Genomic DNA, 18,662 nt, shown 5'->3' on the forward strand with positions numbered 1-18,662 from the left:
ACCCCCAACGCAGATTTCAAAATCATATCAGTTACATATCCCCATTTTTACAAAATGCCATATTAGTAACTGTTTTATTCTGCTACCTTTCCTATCCTATACTATCCCCCCTCCCCTCCCCTCCCCTCCCATCCTCTCTATAATGTATCTCATATTGATACTTATTTGGGGGATCATGTTCTACCTTTCCTTCCCTTTTGTTTTCTATTATTAAAAACCAAAGGCCAAACATTTTTAATTATTTATTTTTTAGTTATGGGTGGACACAATATCTTTATTTTAATTTATGTGGTGCTGAGGATCAAAACCAGTGCCTCATGCATGTGAGGCAAACACTCTACCTCTGAGCCACAACTCCAGCCCATCAAATGTTTTTTTTTCTGATATGTTGATGCTAACTCACAAGGGTAAAGGAGGAGAAATACAGAAGTTCATTGGATTAGACAAAGGGGAATGAGGGGATGAGAGGGGGATGGAAATAGGATATGCAATAGAATTAATTGGACATAAGTTTCCTATGCTCATATATGAATATACCACAGTGAAACATCACATCATGTACAACCACAAGAATGGGATCCTAATTAGAATTAGTTATACTCCATGTATGTGTAATATCTCAAATTATACTCTAATTCATATATATATATATATATATATAACAAATAAAAATAAAATAAAAACAATCTTTTTTCTTAATGTGCCTGCATTGTATACATTCTACTTTAATTCCATTTTTGGCTGCCTCTATCTACTGAAACCTAGACATATGATTATTTTTTCCTTATCATTATTTTAGACTTATAAGCTGACTATGCTTTGCTTCAAACAACACATGAACCTCAGCACTCTAAGTAATAATTCTCCCCCATACACATCTGTTAAGTTACCTCAATGCTGGACACCCCCACCATTTATACCAATATACTTTCAAATTTCCTTGTGTTTATATTTTACCCTTCTTCCCTCCATGTACTCCATCACTACTTCCTTTTTTCTTTATTATTTACTCTGATATGGTATTGTGTTCATCAATATGTACAAAATAACAATTTTAACAGTTCAACCACTCTACCCACCAATAAAATTACACACATATACAAACATCCTACTCTCTTCTATCTAATTAAGCATCTCTTTTAAGTCTGGATTACTTGTTAAATTCACCTCTGGAGTTAATTGTCCTTCCTATCTTACCTATACTACTTCTAGGCTGTGATTAAAGAAATAAGGGGGTGGTTTGGACTCACCATCCTGTCAAGAACAATTCTGCTGACACATCCACACAAATACAGTACAAAGGTGCCATAAACATACGTTGGAGAAAAGATAGCTTCTTCAACAAATGGTGCTGGGAACAGTGTAAATCTGTATTTAATAGAATAAAATTGAGCCCCTATATCTCATATTGCACAAACTCAACTCTAAGTGCATTAAAGACCTACGCATTAGACCAGAGACACAACACTTAGTAGAAGAAAAAGTAGGCCCAACTCTCCAACATGTTGGCTTAGGAACTGAGCTTCTCAATGAGACTCCTAAAGCATAAGAAATAAAATTAAGAATCAATAAATGTACATGTACACAGATCCCATAGGTTGGGAGAAAATTTTCACCTTCAGTACCTCAGATAAGGCATTAATTTCCAGGATACAAAGAACTCAAAAAACATAACACCAGAAAAAAGTAACCCAATCAATAAATGGCAAAGGAACTGAACACACACTTCACAGAAGAAGAAATACAAATGGTCAAAAATGTGTGAAAAATGTTCAATATCTCTAACAATTAGAGAAGTGCAAATTAAAACTACACTGAGATTCCATCCCACTCCAGTCAGAAAGGTAGTTACCAAGAATACAAGTAACAATAAATGTTGGCAAGGATGCAGGAGAAAGGTACTCTCATAAATTGGTAGGACTGCAAATTGTTGCAACCACTCTGTAAAGTAGTATGGACAGTCCTTAGAAAACTTGGAATGGAACCATTATTTGACCCAGTTAACCCACTCCTCAGTCTAGACCCAAAGGACTTAAAAATAGTCATACTATAGTGACACTGCCACATTATTATTTATAGTAGCTTAATTCACAATAGATAAGCTATGGAACCAAACTAGATGCCCTTCAACAGATGAATGGATAAAGAAAATGTGCTATATATACACAGTGGAATGTTACTCAGCCATAAAGAAGAATGGAATTATGGCATTTACTTGTAAATGGATGGAACTGAAAACTATCATGCCACGTGAAATAAGCCAATCCACCTCCCCCCCAAAAGGCCAAATATTCTCTCTTGATTTGTGGATGATAACCCAAAACAAGGGAGGCAAGGGATGGGAATAATAAAAATCCATTGGACTATACAAAGGGGAAATTAAGGGAAGGGAGTACAGAAGGGAATAGGAAAAACAGTAGCATTAATTGGCCATAACTTTCCTCACCTGTACTTATATACATGACCAGTGTAACTCCAAATCATGTATGACTAGAAGAGTGGGAACCTGAATAGAATAAGTTATACTTTATGTATGTATATTCTTCAAAAAATATATTCTACCATCATGTATAACTAAAATAAAAAATAAAAATATTTAAAAAAGAATAACTCTCCCAGCTTCCCATTTACTCACTTCAACAAGAGCCTCTTATGTCAGCTCTCTCCCTGATCTACTGAACACTTGCTTCTTCCCCTCACATCAGACTTGGTATCAGTTCATTAAATATAATAGAATATCATCAAACACAGAAGGAGAATAATATAATATAGCATAAGAATGACACTCCAGGGGCTGGGGTTGTGGCTCAGTGGCAGAGTGCTTGCCTTGCCCGCGTGAGGCACTGGGTTCAATCCTCAGCACCACATAAAAATAAATGAGTAAAATAAAGGTATTATGACCATCAACAACTAAAACATTAAAAAAAAAAAGAATGACACTCCAGGAACTGTGACCTCTATTTATTCATATATAACATTGGAAAATAATAAAATTTCTGCTATCCTAAACAGAACTGTTGGAAAACATAAGTTAGATAATGGGATATACACATCTTTGGAGATTGTTACATAACATACAATTGTGATGATTTATATCAGTTATTGTTTCTGTGGTCATGTAAAATGAGGGCCCAAAACGTCCCCAGAGCTTAGCCTCAGATTTTCTATTTTTAGGAAACAGATTCATTCCTACACAAACTGTGAAACAACTTAAATCTCTCCTTCCCTAGGAAGCCTCTCCATATGCTCAAGAAAGAATTGCTGTCTCTCCTGCTTGACAGCTTATAGGTAATTGTTCTTCAAAACTGAAGAACTAAATCTGACCTCTTCCTGATTAGGGGAATCTGTTATCTCACAAAAATCTTTGTACTTATCATCATTAAATGGTCAGTTTTCCCATTTTTTTTGAACTACATTCTTAGAATCTCCATGATACACACCATATTCCTATATCTTTGGTATCAGTGTAGTTCTTAGTCCTGATAAGGTATTAATTGATTAGCAGCACTGCCATAAAATATTTATTTTTTAGTATGCCGTCTTTATTCCTAGACTATGGAAGAGTGGAGGGGCCTAGAGTTAACTGTAGTTCAAAAACTGGGGCTGCCATGAGCTACATACTATCCATATTAGTCAGCTTTTCACTGCTGTGACTAAAGGACCCGGCCAGCACAAATATAGAGGAGAAAGAGCTTATTTGAGGGCTCATGGTTTCAGAGGTCTTAGTCCATAAACACAGGCTCCTTTCCTTGGTGCTTGAGGTGAGGCTAAACATCATGGTGGAATGTGTGGCAGAGGGAAGCAGCTTACATGAGATTAGAAAGCGGAGAAAGAGAGTTCATTTTTCCAGATCCAAATACGTACACCAAAGCCATGCGCCAATTCCTACCTCCTCTAGCCACACCCTACCAATTCTGTTAATCTCATCAGGGATTTTTTTTTAGTGATTTTATTTATTTTTTAATTTTTATGTGGTCCTGAGAATTGAACCTAGTGCCTCACATGTGCTAGGCAAGCACTCTATCACTGAGCCCCAGCCCCAGCCCCTCATTAGGAATTATTAACTCACTGATTAGGCTAAGTCTATCACCCAATCATTTTCCCTCCAAACCTTCTTGCATTGTCTCATATCTGAGCTTTCAGGGAACAAACACCTCACATACAAACCATAAATAACCCATCTCTGAACCATCAATTAATTTACTTGTCCTTTAGTTTACATCATAATTCACTGAGCATATTTCTCATCCTCTGTTATTCCTTTTCACACTGTCAGTGAGATTGGAGATTTCTATCATCAGGAATGAGGTTGTTAAAATATTTCTTTACAGCATGGAATATCATTCAGATCAATTACTCGTAACCCAGAGGAATAAATTAATTTAATATTATTCCTGCTGATTTCATTGAAAGAATAATAATTTATTTCCAATTGCATTTTCTAATTCTTTCAAAATATGTATGTTAGTTTATTTACAAAGATAGAAGACAACATGTTAAGCACCATGCAATTCTAATAATGTCAATATTGAGGACAATTGGGGCTGGGGATGTGGCTCAAGCGGTAGCGCGCTCGCCTGGCATGCGTGCGGCCGGGGTTCGATCCTCAGCACCACATACCAACAAAGATGTTGTGTCCGCCGAAAACTAAAAAATAAATATTAAAAATTCTCTCTCTCTCTCTCTCTCTCTCTCTCTCTCTCTCTCTCTCTCTCTCTCTCTCTCTCCTCTCTCACTCTCTCTTTAAAAAAAATATTGAGGACAATAAAATTAGTATTTTAATGTTTAAAAGCAATTGAGAAAAAGGTTTGTGAGTACTCACAAATCTTTATCTTTACAGTTAAGTTGAATAAATGAAACAGATTAACTGAAGATAATAGAATGGGGAGGGAAGAAGAGAACAAAAATTTGATTCATTCACAATAAGCATTGTTGTTTATTTAGGAGTATAGTGAATGTAATGCTAAATACATTTTTGTAGTGGTAGGTTCTGGAAGATTGAAATGAAAAATAAACATTTTAGAAACCTACATTTTCATCTTCAAGAGATAGTCAAAAGGACAACTCTTCATACTAGATCTTGAAAACCTAAGAACTTGTCTAAATGAAAGTCAACAATATCTTTATTATAATAGTAGTAGATAATTTCTGGGAATTGTTTCTACTGAGTTTTGAATAACACATTGTAAGATGCTTCATTTGTTGCAGCTAAATTTAGTACTTAAAAATATTGATTATGGGCTGGGATTGTGGCTCAGCAGTAGAGTACTCACCTAGCATGTGCGAGGCCCTGGGTTCGATCCTCAGTGCCACTTAAAATAATAAATAAAAATAAAGATAATAAAAATATTGATTATTCAGATTTGTTTTGTTTAATAATTAAAATGTGTCATTCCTTAATCCAAATCTGTTGGGAAAAGTATAAATTGCAGCCACACCCCAGAGAAAAACCCTAACATGGCGCCTAACAACCTTCTCTTCCTACTTTCCCCCCCTTTTTTTTTTTTTTTCCCCCACTGGCTCGAAAAGTTCCCACAGGTGTGAATTCTCCTGCTGGCACCAATTTCAAATCTTGCTGGCAGGGAACCTTAGCCCCAATAAGAACTAATTCCTGGGCTCCGGAGCTGATATCTGGAAGAACTTGCCAATAAACGGGTGGCCTGCCATTAAGCCCTGCCATCTCTCCTTAGATCTATATAAGCACACAGCCTTTTGCAATAAAATTGGAATTCTCCCGGCAAAGTGTCTTTGCATGGAGGATTCTTTCAAAATCCAACCAAATCTTTTCCAGAATGACACATTCCTTCCCTGCAAAGGATGCAGCCAAAAGGCATTATCTAGGAAGCAAACAGCAGCACTTGCCAGGCAACCATACCAGCCAGTGACTTTATCTTAGGACTTCCAAGCTTCTAGAAATGTGAGAAAATAAATTTGCATTCTACCTAAATTACCCAATTTATGGTATTCTGGTACAGTAGCACAGACACACAAGGACAGAAAATTGATGTTGGGAGACTAGAGCACTGCTAGAACAAATCCCTAAAATGTGAATGTGGCATTGGGACTAGTTAATCAATTGAGAAGCAACAAACTTTAAGGAATGCTAGAAAAAAATCCTGCTTTGCTTTAAGTGGAGCATCAAGGATACTTCTGTGATTGTTTAGAAGAAAAGAATTGTGGGAAAAGCCTCATTCTTTTATTAAAGGTTCCTTAAGTTGTTGTGGTAGTGAAGACTATCCTGGTGATATTTCAGATGTAAGTGAGTAGTGAGGTATTAGAAACAGAGGGAAAGTGCTTCTGTTACAAAGCAGCAGAGACTGGCTGAATTATGTCCATATTCTAGCACTTTGTGGAAGGCAGCAATTAAGAGCAATGAACTAGGATATTTGGTGAAAGAAATCTCTAAGCAGCAAACTGTTCAAGGTGCTGCATGGCACTACTGATACTACTAGTACCTACTAATAATCAACTACTAATAGTAAAATGTTTTAACAAAAGAATTTATTGGGCTAGGGTTGTGGCTCAGTGGTAGAGCACTTGCCTAGCATGTGTGAGGTACTGGGTTTGATTCTCAGCACCACATATAAATAAATAAAGGTCCATCCACAACTAATAAAATATTTCAAAAAAAATTATAATTAAGATTGGAGGGGCTGGGGTTGCAGTTCAGTGGTAGAACGTTTGCCTAGCACGTGCAAGGCCCTAGGTTTAATCCTGAGCACCACATAAAAAAAAAAAATAAATAAAATAAAGGTATTGCATCCAACTATAACTACAAAATAAATATTTTTTTTAAAAAATTGGAGCATAAAGTAATGATTTGGAAAAGTTGGCCTGGACATGTAAAAAAATAAAAAAGCATGTATGCTCTCTTGCTCTTCTGCTTCTGCATGTGATGACACAACAAGAAGACCCTCACTAGATGCCAGCACCTTGATCTTTGTTCAGATTCCAGAACATTGAGGAGATAAACCACCCATTCACTGGTATTATCCTATTGCAATCCAAAACGGACTAAGCCAGCAAGTGACTGTACCTAATTTAGATCCAGAGGAAATTTCAAAGACCACTAATTATGTAGATAACTTTTAAGCATTGTATAAACACAAATGTCTTCCTGTTTCACTTTAAGAAATATTAAAATGTAACTTATAAAACAATTTGTTTAGAAAAATATCATTGGGCTGAATGCAGTAGCACATGCTTGTAATCCTAGTGGTTTGGGAGGCTCATATACCATCAGCCTGGTCAGCTTTTCTTGAATAATTGCTTCCAGTTCATACAGGTTTAATCTGTTTTCAAGTTACACTGATGTTTCCTATTGTTACTAAATGGTAGGACAAGTACTAGGGAGATTTAGGGTCTACAGACTGAGAGACTCAGTAATTTCTTGTGGAACAATCTAGGTTGGATATTATTATAAGTCAAATAAGTTGCATAGAATATGTTTTTAATGAAGGCATCAATAAGAATGGTGCAATGAAATCACAGACAATTTCCAAGGACTGAATTTTTAAATTTTATGTATCCATGAAGCATTACATTGAGAAAATATAGCCTTTATGGGACTTCAGGGACTTTTAAACAAGAACATACATGCAAGAAAAAGTGATATGACAGACCATTATGAAACTTTCCAATGTCGCTAAATGAATGAGGCTGAAGTACTAGGAAAGATGTGGCTGTTTACATGTAACTACAATACTTTATTAGTAGTGATGGGTAGCAATAAGCATATAAAAGTACATATCATGCATAGAAAGTACCTTATTTTTATGAATAGTACTGATGCAGACACTTCTATTAGCTTTCCAAGTTCCTTTAAATGGAATCAGGGAGGGATGCTTGTTAGTGGGGTTCTGCCACTTAAGTACAGAAAACAAAAATCTCTTTTAAAATGAGCCATATTTCTAAAATTTCACTCTTTAGGCCAGTAACACAAAGACAAAGAAATGACCTTGGCTTAAAAAATGCCACCATTAGGCTGGGATTGTGGCTCAGCGATAGAGCACTCTCCTAGCACATGGGAGGCCCTGGGTTCGATCTTCAGCAGCACATAAAAAATAAATAAAATAAAGGTATTGTGTCCAACTACAACTAAAAAAATAAATATTAAAATCTAATGCCCCCTTGTAAAATTGCATCCTTTTATTTTTAGTATGAAAGAAGCTTTACCCATAAAGCAAAAGTAAAGATATTGTAAGAAAAAAGTTAATTTTTTTCTTTTCCCTGCATCATAGTTATAAAGTCAAAATAAATCTTGGTTCTTTTGATGGCTAGCTAACTGAACTGGATTTGATGAAGCTTCTACAGGCTTCCTTCTTAAAGTCTCTTAAAATACAAATAAGTTGAATTGATTACTAAAATACATGCATTATACCAAACATTTTACATATACCAGCTCTCTTAATCATAGCAATCTCCCTAAGGCAAAGACACTCTTATAGATTTTATTCCTATTTAACAGATGAGCATACATATGCCACATAAGATGAGAAACTCCCACCACAAGTCCAAACTAACAGAAAATCCTCTTGACTCTAATTTCAACTTTATGTACATTCTCATCCTTTCTCAACATCACTACTGCTACCACCATCATCTATCGCTTGGTTAAAAAATTTTAGTAGTTTTAAAAATCAGATTTACAACATTAAGAAGACTGTGAACAGAAAGGCTGATTGAATTTCTAAACATGAAATTTTAGTTACTTATTACTTAAACAACAACAATGCATGTATTGAAATTCATTTTGAGTCCTAAACATTTGTTTTCAATATTATGACTCATGGTATTCTAAACTCAATATCAGTGCTAAATGTTTTTTTTTTCCCTAAATGTTTGTAGTTGTAGTTGGAAACAAAGAAACCCTTTATTTTATTTATTTATTTTTATGTCATGCTGAGGATGGAACCCATTGCCTCACATGTGCTAGGCGAGCACTCTATAGCTGAGTTACAACCCCAGCCTGGTGAAATGTTTTTAAAAATGATCTCATATATAAGGTGGTTGCTTGTTGTGGTTTGGACATGTTTTATCCCCACCAAAACTTGTTGCAATTTGCTTCCCAGTGTGACTGTGCTGAGAGATAGTGGGGCATTCAAAAGATAACCAATTTATGATGGCTCAACCTTCTTAAGGGACTGGATTAGGCTTGAACAAGTGAATTGAGTCTTTCAGGATTAGATTAGTTACTATGAGATCAAGTTACCTAAAGCATGGTTTCTCTAAGTGTTTTGCCTCTTCTGCACATGCCTGCTTGCCACTCTCATACCTATTCCCTTCATAAAATGCCATCCACCATGAGGCTCTCAAGAAGTGTCAACCAGATGCTGGTACTATGCACTAAATAATGCATGTATTTTAGTAATCTGTTTTCTTCTAAGTTATCCAGCCTCCAATAGTTTGTTGAATCAACATAAAATGAACTAATGCACTGATAGAGAAATAAGTTTTGCTTTGAGAACTCCCTTTGTCTATTTATTTGTGGGGAGGGGGCACTCTTAGAAGAGTGGGTACAGTCACACTTTTAAAACAGAATTGTTGATTATATAAAGATACCCTGTGAAAGGTTTAAGATCATTCTGTAGGAGGTATGTACTGATGTCAGTATCATGAAAATAGAGACAAATGAAAATTAGGCTACTATCAAGTCAACACACATTAGAGGCAAATATTTTCAGTCTAGACACAAAGTACAAAAGTAAAAGATTAAAATACTCAGTTATTAATAAGTACTTTTAGAAAACTCAAGTATTCAAATACTATATTTAAAAGTTGGATAAATATTAAAATCCATAATATAAATGTATTATTAATGAAATGTTAATTGAAATATGAATCCCTTTTAAATCTTGGCATGAGGAATATAAAAATGGGTCACATGCATAAAATACACAAGAAAACATTTACTCATAGAAAATACAAATTTTAGTGCAGAAACCAATTTTCACTTTTGAAAGAAAGCTATATTACTGGAGTGTTAGAGTCTGTAAACAAGTCTGGATGGCGCCTGGCATTTTGCAGAGGGAGTGGTTTGTGAAGTGGCACCAGTGAGCCATTAAGTGTGGAGATTTCTTATTGGTTGACTGCTGTATCTAGTTTATGTTAATTAAGATAAGCTGTGTGGAATGTATATATATACCCCTCCTGTCCTACAATAAACGGCTTCCACTCCTGCTGTATCAACGTACACCAGTTGTCCCCACCCCCCCCCCCCCCGGTTATTTTGCTGCAGCCAGACTGTGGCACTGGAGTATAAAACTCAGTTTTTTGTTTTGCTTTTGTTCTTCATAATTCATTCTGCTGTACATCATCTTGCTGTCAATTTTTTTGAATTGTCTTATGCTGATCATACTAACTTGTTCAAGTACATGTCTATCAGAAAATGTTTTGTCATTAAGTCCTGTGTAGTCATCAAATTAGATTTGATCAAAGAGTGGGGGAATATCATGACAACAGAAGGAAGATCAGTAGAGTAGAAGAAGGGAATAAAAGCTGAGGGAAAAGGGACAGAAAAAGGGAGGCACAGTACAATGAAATTTACCAAACTATCATATATATATATATATATATATATATATATATATATATGAATATCACAGTGAATTTCACCTTTATGCATATCTATAAATCACTAATTTAACAAAACACTATGAATGAAAAGAAGGAAAACCAGTACAGTAGAGGAAAGGGAACAGGGGGAGGGAGAGGGAAAGAGGAAGCACTGGGGAGCAAATTGGAGCAAATTATATCCCATGCATATAGAACTATGACAAAATGAACCCATATATATATATATATATATATATATATATATATATATATATATAATAACTATAATTCAATAATGCATTTTTTAAAGTTGGTAAGGCATTAATTGTCTAAAACAAGTTGAAAGAAGCAAATACCAATTAACTTCCACAGCTAATATCTAATTGGGAAATATGACTTTAAAAGGAGAGTAATAATTTAGAGAATTATGATTTGCTTCATACATGGTAATTAAACTGTGATTATATTGCTTTTGGTTAATATGTAGAAATTAATCTTCATGTAAGAATACAAAATATCAGAATATAATTTCATATAATTTCCAAACTACTCAAATAAATGACTCCAAGGAGTCATCCTATTCTGCTTTTCAAACTGCTTGAAAGAATTGTTTAAGAAAGTGAATGATGATACATAAAGGAAAAAAAAAACACCAAATGAAAACAATACTGGGGCTGGGTTTGTGGCTGAGTGGTAGAGCGCTCACCTAGCACATGTGAGGTACAGGATTCAAAACTCAGGACTATATAAAAATGAAATAAAGATATAAAAAGGTAAGAATACTTGGATTATAATGTCAATTTTGCCTTCTAAAATGTGTGTAGACTTAGTTGAATTACTTATATTTCTAAAGCATAGTTGCACATCTTTGAAACATAGTATTCCAGTATATATAATTAATAAACACTATTAAGATAAAAATATAATGTTTTTTGAAACTTCCTTGTGAGATGGTGACCATAGGAAAGGCATTTTCAGTAGTTCAGTAGTTGGAGATGATGACAGAATAATATACAAGGAAATCTACATCAGTATTGGAAATTATACGAGAGTACCATACATATTCCAAAATATTAAAGGAATGTTTAAGGAGATAATATGTTAAATAAATGAAGAAAAAGACAAACTTCATTGTCAGTATCTCCTTACTGGAAGAGGAACTGCACGTGAAAATTGCTGATATAACTGATCATATAAGAACTTGCCTTCTGTCCTGAAAAAGTAGAGTAACAATAATCTCAAGAGTAACAATCACAATAGTCAAGTGATTAAAAGGAGATTGTATCCACATTAGCTTGAATCAATCACAGTGTATAAGATATTGTTTTAAGATAAACATAAAACATAAAATATGATGTCTTTGAATAGATTTTATAGCACAAAATTAGTTGACCATATTCAAAGTAGACCAAAGTATACTAGTTATTACAATAAAAATAGGGCTTACTTTTATCTACATAATTTTAGATTCATACCATTCAAGAAAGCAAATAAGCTATTTTTATTTATTTATTTATTTATTTATTTATTTATTTATAGCCAGCACCAATCATGGATTTTATTTTGTGTTACAGAATTAAGAACTTTGATTGTATTAAATTTGTTTGAGGAATATTATTTAAATATAATAATTATCCTGTTCAGTGAAAAATTTCAAAATGTATAAAGCATAATGAAATAGTATTTTTTATTGTTTCTTACATACATCACAATAGAGGAATTCATTACATTCATATTTTTTGCATTACAATTATTAATACACCTTTATACCACAATTTATCAAATCTCTGTTTGTATATAAGGTACGTTGACACCAAGTTCACATCTTCATACATAAATTTTGTGTAGTAATGACCATCTCCTTCCTCTATCCATGCTAATCCCCTTCTCCCTCCCTTTCCCTCCCACCCCTATTCCCTATCTAGAGGTAATTTTCCACCAATGCTCTCCCTCCCTACCCCACTTTGAGTCAACCCCCTTATATCAGAGAAAACATTCAGCATTTGTTTTTTGGGGATTGGCTAACTTCACTTAGCATAATATTCTCTAATGTCATCCATTTCCCTGCAAATTCCATGATCTTATTATTTTTTAGTGCTGAGTAATATTCCATTGTGTATAAATTTCATAGGTGAATTTTTTGTAAATCCTGAAAGTAATGCAAATCTCAATAAATTATTCCAAAGCATTAAGAAGAAAAAAATCTTCCTCAATTATTTTTAGAAGTAAATATAATACTACACAAACCAGATGGAATAAAAACAAAGAATACTACAAAGTAACATCACTCATTAAGATCATCAAAAAAAGATACTGGCACCAAAATAGACATAAAGTCCAATGGTACAAAATAGACAACACAGAGACAAACCCACATAAATATAATTGTCTCATGCTAGACAAATGCTCCAAAAACATATATTGGAGAAAAGATAGCTTCTTCAAAAAATGATCCTGGTAAAACTGGAAATTAAACCTCTATTTCTCACCCGGCACAAAAATCAACTCAAAGTGGATCAAAGACTTAAGCACTAGAACAGAGACCCTGAGCCGAATAGAAGAAAAAGTAAGGCCAAATCTTCATCATGTCGGCTTAAGATTTGACTTCCTTAACAAGACTCCTAAAGTGTAAGAAGTAAAACTAAGAATTAATAAATGGGATGGAATCAAACTAAAAAGCTTCTTTATAGCAAAGGAAACAATCAAGAGTGTGAAGAGAGAGCCTGCAGAATTAAAGAAAATCTTTACCACACATACCTCAGATAGAGCACTAATTTCCAGGATATGTAAAGAACTCAAAAAACTTAACAACAACAACAAAAAACCCAAATAACCCAATCAATAAATGGGCTAAGGAACTGAACACCTACTTCACAGAAGAAGAAATCCAATTGATCAACAAATATATGAATAAATGTTCTAGCAGTTAGAGAGATGAAAATCAAAACTTCTCTAAGACTTCATCTCCAATCAGAATGACAATTATCAAGAATACAAGCAGTAATAAGTATTGATGAGAATGTGGAAAAAAAGGTACACTTATACATTGCTGATGGCACTACAAATTGGTGCAGCCAATAAGGAAAGCTGTATGAAGATTCCTCAGAAAACATGGAATGGAACCACCATTTGACCCAGCTATCCCACTCATTGGTTTATACCCAAAGAACTTAAAATCAGCATACTCCAGTGATACAGCCACATCAATGTTTATAGCAGCTCAATTCACAACAGTTAAATTAAGGTGGAATCAACCTAGATGCTCTTCAACAGATAAATGAATAAAGAAAATGTGGTACATATATACAATGGACTATTACTCAGCCTTAGAGAAAAGTAAAATTATGGCATTTGCAGGTAAATGGATGTAACTAGAGAATATCATGCTATGTGAAATAAGCCAATCCCCCAAAACTCAAAGCCAAATATTGATAAGTGGATGCTGATTCATAATGGGGGTGGGTAGGGAAGAATGAAGAAACTTTGGATTAGGCAGAGGGAAGTGAGGAGAAGAGAAGGGCTGAGGGGATGGGAAGAAATACAGAATGATTAATTGATATGTATTCCAGAAATGCAAGATCATTCTAATATTAGGCAAATCATTAACAATTATACTATATTAATAAATCTAAAGAAAAGATATAACATTATTTGTATTTCAAAATGGATTTGACAGATTCCATATATTTTTATGTTTCATAGCTGTATATATATATATATATATATATATATATATATAATATTATATGTATATATAAAATATTATATGTATATATATGTATAATACATATATAGTTTATATGCAGGATATAAGTTGGCAAGAAGAGGAAAGCTAATAATGGGAATAAGCAGGGACAATGATAAAATACTATTTATTATATACACATATATATATAATTATATATAGTATATTGTGTTGATATTTATGAGGAATGTTGATTTATAGTCTTTTTTTTCTTATTTAAAAAGCAAACATTAAAAGTATTTCCATTAAGATGAGGAGCAAGGTGAGGAATCACATTTCATTAACTTCTATTTAAATTTGGATTAGAAAGGGATGCATTTGGACAAAAATAAACCAATTAGACTCATAAGAATAAGTAAAGAAGATATAAAATTACCTCTATGTATAGATGATAGAATGCCAAGAAATTCCCAGATAATCTATGATTAAACTTAAAGTAACTTAAACAATATATAAATAAATTTAATAAAATCATAAGAAAAAGTTAACACACAAATAATCTACACACACAGGAATAATAAATTGAAAATAGTGATAGAGAAAATCTTATTTGCAGGAGTAAGTGAAAGACTAAACTCCTTAGGAATAATTTTAACAAGAAATATGCAAACTTACAGGAGGAACATTTTAAAACTCTTCTGAAAGATAGATAGACTGAAACACATGGAGAGACATGCTTCATTTTTTTTTTTTTTTGGTACTGGGAATTGAACTCAGAGGCACTCAACCACTAAGCCTCACCCCCAGCCCTATTTTGTATTTTATTTTATTTGGAGATAGGGACTCACTGAGTTGCTTAGGACCTCACCATTGCTGAGGGTGGCTTTGAACTCATGATCCTCCTATCTCAACCTCCCGAGCCACGGGGATTACAGGCATGTGCCACTGGGCCCAGCAACATGTTTCAGTCTTGAATAAGATAATTGTTAGAAGTTTACTGTCCTCATAAATTATAAACTCAATATAATCATAGTAAAATTACAAGACATTTTATAGTGCTAAACAAGTTGAATATAATATTCATATGGGAAAACAAACCTGCAAAATTAAAACACTGAAAATAAATGTTATAAGACACTTAAACAAAATATGACATCTGTATGATTAAAGCAACTTCGTGATGTTGCATGAATAAATAAATAGACTGTTATGGTTTGGATATTAAGTGTTCTTCAACAGCTCATGTGTGAGACAATGCAAGAAAATTTAGAGGTGAAATAATTGGGTAATGAGAGCTGCTATATACACAGTGAATTAATCCCCTCATAGGGATTAAGTAGGTGATCACTGTAGGCAGGTAGCATGTGGCTGGAGGAGGTGGGTCTCCAGGATATAGCTTTGGAGTGTATATTTTGTACCTGGTGAGCCAAGTGTAGTGACTTTCTTCTTCTTGATTGTCATGTCCTGAGCTGCTTTCCTCCACCACAGTCTTCCACCACAATGTTTTGCCTCACCTCAGGCCCTGAAGAATGAAGTTGGCTATCTATGTACTGAGACTTCTAAAAACATGAGCTCTAAACAAATTTTTCCTCCTACAAAATTGTTTTTGTCAGATATTTTGCTCACAGCAGTGAAAAGCTGACTGATGGACTAGAATAGAAATTTCAGAAGTATACACATACACATTTAAAATTTTAAAATATGAGTAAGGTGTGCTCTCAAATCACTGAGGCAAAGATTAAAATTAATTTTTAAGTAAATTGTGTTAGAATAACTGAGTAGCCACTTGAAAAAAAGATAAAATTAGATTCAAATTCCTAAACATAAAAAACAATGAACTATTTATTATATACTATATAATAAATGAAATATTTATTATATAGCTAGAGTAGGCATGTAAAGTAAAAAATTAATAATGAAAATATAAAAAAGTCAGAATACTAGAAAAAATATACGACTGAATTCCTTTTTAACTTCAGTGTAAGGAAAATTTCCTAAATGTGAATAAAAGCAAAATATAGAACATTTTGAGAATATATATATATACACACACACACACACACACACACACACACACATATACACATATATATACACACAAACACTTATGTATGTATATATGTGTATGTAAATATTTACATATATATGACAAAAACACTCTTTTAAAGTTAAAAGCAAGCTTATGAACTAATAAAAAATTGTAATATAAATAATAGATATACCACAAAGAGTTAATATCCCAAATGTATAAGACACTTAAACTTTGGAAGGAAAAGGTACACAATCAATAGAAATATGTGAAAAATACATGGATAACCCACTGCCATATACATATATAATACATATACTCTGCACATATTGAAGAATATTGCCAACCCTTTATCATCAGAGCTATACAAATCAAAATAATGCTGTGATCTCATATCTTGCTTACCAAAAACTGATAAAAATTTAAAATGTAACAAATCCTGGTGATGAGGTTGTGGGGAAACAGGCATTCTCATGTGTTATTGGTAGAAATGCAAACTGGCATGGCTTTTCCAGAAGGAAATTTGTTAATATTTAACAAATGTAAATATGGTAAGGTCATTAGTAGGTATTACTGGCTTTGACAGCATAATGAAAACTACTTCTCCTGAGCCTTATGGACAATTATGAAAGAAAACATCATTTTCCAGATCAATGGCTTTATACCATATACCATGGGATGTTTAAATTTGTTCAAACAATGATACATCAGCTGTGCTTGGAGTAAAAACATTGTTAAATTTATGAAAATTACTGTCATTTTTCAACATTCTTCAGTCTTCCGCAAAGGACAAATAGGAGAGCTGATGGGAATGTGGTGACAATTATAACATATGAATTTTTCAAGTTCTTGTAGATGGCACTGATCTCTGCAGTCTCTCCAGGAAAACAATGTTGCTTTTGATTTTTTAGTTTCCTATGTAGAGAAAATTCTAATGGCCCCATTGGCATTTCCCACCATAGTAGCCCTCTCCAAAGTTGAGGGAATCAATGTGGAAATTCTGCCAGCTACTAAATAATTCTATTCCAATTATGCATTATGGAACTCAATAAATAGCGACATGATGCATTCAGATAATCACTGTCAGGAAAACCTGGGCTAAAATTCCACTGATCATCTGACCTCTACAAGCCCCTATTCTGACAGATGGAACACAATGACACTTCATGGCTCCTTAGAATCAGTGTCAGTTCAGAGCTAGTATACAATAAATGTATGATTATTTTATTTTCTTCATTATACAATTACTCTGGTAAAAGGCCATGAGCCCCTCTGGGAAAGCCTGGGAGAAAGCTAAGGGTATAAATTTTTCTGCAGTGCATGAAATTCTTCCTCCGGGGTACCCAGGATCTGACTAATTCAAAGAATTCTGGGTCTGCATAAACAGGTTCAAGAAATAACTGAGGGACCACAATTTTCTTTATGATTCCAGTGAAACTTTTTCTCACATGGCCTATACTTACTGAGATAGTGAACAAATAAGTAGGCTTTCTATTTATTTCATTTCTAGGAGTACTACGATCAATAAGTCAAAGCCACAGGTTTTCAGGAGTTAGACTATTCTGATTACTGCTTTGACTCTGTTGTTTATTATAGCATCCATGCCTACCTTGCTTTTGGCAGTTGTATTACAGTGTTTGGTTCCTGCCACTCTGGCATCCAACTATTCCTATTGCATTTAGGTTTCCCACATCAGTGACTGTGATTCTCTCTGTAAGGTCTAGGTAAAGAGAATAATCACAAACCTGCCTCTTCAAGGATGCTGTGGATCCCCTTGCCATTTTATTTCTCAAGGTATTGGTTAAAGGTTTTTAGTGGATTGGATCATGCTCACCCACCATGGGGAGAGCCATCTTCATTCGGTTGGTCCCCCATTCACATTCTAGCCCCATCTGGAAATACTCTCATAGACACATCTACCAATACTATTTTACCATTTATCAGAGCATTCCTTAGCACAGTCAAATTGACAGCCAAAATTAGTATTATAAGCAAGTTTTTCAAGTATAATTAAAATTCTATAACTTTCTTCACAGACTCTGGCTTTAGGAACTAAATAAAAATATGTTTAATGGTTTTCCTTGCTACACTGTTCATTAATTCATTATTCACATATTTATGTATTTGGCAATATTTATTAAATATGCCCTATATGTCTTATTTTTTAATTTTTTTATTGGTTGTTCACAACATTACAAAGCTCTTGACATATCATATTTCATACATTAGAATCAAGTGGGTTATGAACTCCCATTTTTACCCCAAATACAGATTGCAGAATCGCATCGGTTACACATCCACATTTTTACATACTGCCATATTAGTGACTGTTGTATTCTGCTACCTTTCCTATCTTAGCTGGGAATGGAACCACCATTTGACCCAGCTATTGCC

Source organism: Spermophilus citellus, assembly GCF_964194105.1.
Source record: "Spermophilus citellus genome assembly, chromosome: X".
Lineage (NCBI taxonomy): Eukaryota > Metazoa > Chordata > Mammalia > Rodentia > Sciuridae > Spermophilus > Spermophilus citellus.